Below are 4281 nucleotides of genomic sequence, written 5' to 3' on the forward strand. Positions count from 1 at the left end.
AATTGGGCAGCATTTCCCGTATTTCATCGACTTCCACCATATTACAAAACAACTCCCAAACAACTATAATAACATCCACAACATCATAATCAAATAGTCGTAGTCAATTAAGTCTCAAAGTTCATTCTTACATTCAACTTACATCGACAACTTCACATCAACCCTTTGCACATTTTCATACAACGCTTCCTCATCACCATTATTACCTTCCATAACAAGATCATATCCATATCATACTAAGAATCATGACTCAAGTTAGCTTACTACTCAAAAACATCATGAAAACTGCAGTTAGACCTCATCTTCTACTTTCCCCTTCTACCCAAGTTGTTCAATAACTAAGCATTCTTGGTAACATGAAATAAGCATGAAAACTAACCTTTTATTTCACAAGAATGAGCTTTGGAGCAAGCTATCAACTTATATGGAAACCCTAGCTTCAATACGTAAAGAATTCTTGAAGTCTACTAACCCTAGCAAGACTTTTGTCACACCCCAACCTTGCTGAGGCGTGATTGGCACCCGGCACCTTACGGAAACCGAGCGAACCAACTGATAACTCGCATCCTCTATGTCTCAAATGGCAAAATAAGGACAAGAAGGCCAACTATGAATATAAAATCATGCATACGTATATACGTAATGTGCGGTGTCCACATATCCACTAACAAGACATAACTGAGCTGTACACAGGAATCTATCTCCAAAGCCTCTATGAATATGGCTGAAGTACTCAAGTCGGGACAGGGTCCCCGACATACCCTCTTGTCACAAAAAAACATATACAACTCAGACTCGGCAATGCTCTAGGAAGAGACGGAGCCCACCAATCAAAACTGGTACCTGAAATTAGCCTACTGCGAAAGATCCTCGTCTCGTCTACTTGCACTTGCCAGCATGAACACAGCGTCCACAAGAAGGGACATCAGTACGAACAATGTACTGAGTATGTAAGGCATGAATAGTAGTATGATATCAGAGTGAAGATAACATATGATAAAGTAAGTAATTATACCTCATACTCTTCTTAAGATCTCTGTCATGTAAACTACTCGTCTACAAAAAAAAAACATTTCATACATATCCATACATAACATACATACATACATATGCATTCACATACATTTACTATGCATACATCTGTCATATCCGTACCTGGCCCTTTCAGGACTCGGTGCCATCCGTACCCGGCCTTTTCGGGACTCGGTGTCATCCGTACACGGCCCTTTCGGGACTTGTTGTTATCCGTACACGGCTCTTTCGGGACTCATTGTTATCCGTACATGGCCCTTTCGGGACTCATTGTTATCCATACACGCCCCTTTCAGGACTCGTTGTTATACCCAACTGATCAGTGGGCGGTGCAATGCATACATACATACATACATATACATAAAAATACATAAATGAAATCAACATCATCATTAGCATTATAATTATCATTATATCCTTCCTTAGAAGATCAATTATCTTAAGGTGAAGTCGACGATGTTATGGGAGTCTTGAGAATCATGAACTTAGATAGCATTGAAAATAGAATCATTATCTTCGCTATATCTCACCTCGAAGGAACGAGTAACATGAGTTGAGACCATCAATAATAAGTAAGACCAAGGGATTAATGGAATGGCTCAATAATTTCATAATGCTCTCAAATCATAGCTTCGGAATTTCTAGAATAGAATCACCATCATCGTCACAATCATTATAGAACATTTTTCATTTAGCATCATATGAGCTTTGGAAATCTTGAATTCTTACTTTTGGGAATAAGAACGGCATAGAAATATAGACAGAATCCTAGCTTAAGAATCATGCCTTTGAAAGAAAGGGACTAGCCTTAACATATCTTTTTGGTCGCCTTAACTTTAGCTACTCAACGCTTGTCCTCCCAGACTCGTAAATCTATATTCAAGAAAATTTATACTATTTTTAGACTCACCTTTATACGCTTGTCTTAATCCTTCAAATAAATCTTTCTAGAATCTGCCAAAATTTTGGCAGCATCTCTCCTGTTTATATGCTTAGCCCGAAACCTCAATTCAACAACCAACAACAACAAATACCAACATCAATCATAATATTCTCAATATCAAAATACTCCATAAACATCCCATATGGCGTTTATCCCATATTTCCACCAACAAAACTATTATACGGCTATTTGACAGTTCTATCTCTGTAAATAAACCAAGATTAACATTAATAATAAGAGATTCATACCTTTCTCCCAATAATATTGCTATATCTTCACTTCTCCACCTTGAATTTAATCCAAACTCTACTGCAAAATGATGCTATAGTCACAACTATGCACCACCCGAGCCTTGATTAGCTAGAATCACTCAATTCTCTCAACTTTTTATGACCAAAATGACCCTTTATGAGCTGAGCTCTAAAATCTGATCTTTCGTGAAAAAAAGGGGTTTTTCGCCTTTTATAAAGTTCTAAATTCGGGTCGGGGTCAACATGGCGATTCTTGTGGCAACACGGTAGCAAGTCGGTTCTTTTGGGCCTAGTTATTCTTGTATGCACGCGTTTCTGCTCTATCAACCTAACTTGTAACGTCCATAATCCTCAACTTCAATGTCGTATCGATGAGAAGTTTGTGGTATTAGAAACTAGACTCGATGAACTTTATTTTAGGCTTTCAAAACACCTTAAAAATCCTAATATACTAGGAGATATATCCCTCTAAATTTGACCTAAAATTCTGTCCAAAATTCTGTCAACTTTTGTTCAAGTTTTCGACAAATTTATTTTCTTCGATTTGCTTGGTCCCGGAGTTTCTTATAGCTTATTATATGAACGTAAACCGTCATGACCATAGGATTAGTTCGTATAATATCGTATATCCTTGAAGGGAACTCCAGTATCCATACTTAGAACGTCCAACACTTATAAATTTTCGCGTACGAAACTACGGGGTGTAACAACTTCTAACACATGGATATCTTGATTCTTACTTCTTGATCTTTAATTTCTCTAGGATTTGTGTTGATATGGTGTGTGGAATATTCTATAGCTCTCAAGAGTTGTGGAAAAGATGGAAAATGAAAAATAGAACTTGGGTCATCTATTTAAAACAAGAGAAAATAAAGGCGCCGACGGGATTTATACGGACACGATCGTCCGTATAAGTGACCGTATAATATCACCAGTGATGACCCACTGTTATACGGACCCTTATACGGACCGTATAAGTGATCGTATAACCCATCTTTTCAAAAAATTACCTTCGTTGATTCGTTTGACCTCCAATCCTTGTGGAACCTTCTTGGCACATATATAACACTTCATTAACCATACACTAGGCCATATAGAAGCCCCTCAGGACATTACTAAATAAATATTAGCTCAATTATAGCGACAACCTTTCCGAACACGACTTGCATCTCACTTCCTCCAACGAACTTAGTTTCTCATATTCATATGACTTCCAAATCCTATGGTACACACTTTAAGCTATCTAATACTTTCCTTAACCTCGTAAGGACTTCATGCTTGCCTTGAGCTCGCGTTAGTCTATTCACAATGCGACCACTCAAAACTTCTGAGATGTAACAGTATGTTACACCTCACACTTTTAGAGCATGAGAATGCCACGTACTTTATCGTATTAATGGAGTATCGGAGACGTCTCACAAATTTTAGAAGGTACAAGCCATGAAAAGTACGTAACAATGAAGTAAAAGATGAATTACGATCTCGTAAGTCCTAACCGGAAAGGATAACCTTGGAACCAAATTAAATGACTATTATCAATTATGATTAATGATAAATATCATGTATGGAGAGTTTCAGAAGATTCTGGGGCCAAGAAAATCGAAGAAAATAATTTTGTCAAAAATTTTGAAAAAGGTTGGCTGAATTTTGGGTCAAATTTAGAGGGGTATATCTCTGGGTATATCAGCAGTTTTAAGGTGTTTCAAAGGCCTAAAATGATGTTCATCGAGTCTAGTTTCCAACGCAATAAACCGTTCGTCAATATGACATCGGAGTAGGGAGTTATGGGCGTTTTAAAACGGACAGCCAGAGGAATCTGAACCTGGGCGAAAAATCGGGAAAGCTCACTTAAAAGCACACTTATGGGGTGACCCAGCGCAATCCGAGTTTGGCATCTATAAAAGGGCTTCTACACTTCATTTTATTCATTTTTCTTCAACTCCACAACCCTCTAGAAATCTCGTAACATCTCCCCACCTCTCTAGAACTTCCCACACTTCTCTCTCTATTATAAGAGTGTTCTTGAAGGTTCTCCACCATTCCAAAACATTCTAT

Source organism: Lycium ferocissimum, unplaced genomic scaffold (genome assembly GCF_029784015.1).
Source record: "Lycium ferocissimum isolate CSIRO_LF1 unplaced genomic scaffold, AGI_CSIRO_Lferr_CH_V1 ctg7316, whole genome shotgun sequence".
Lineage (NCBI taxonomy): Eukaryota > Viridiplantae > Streptophyta > Magnoliopsida > Solanales > Solanaceae > Lycium > Lycium ferocissimum.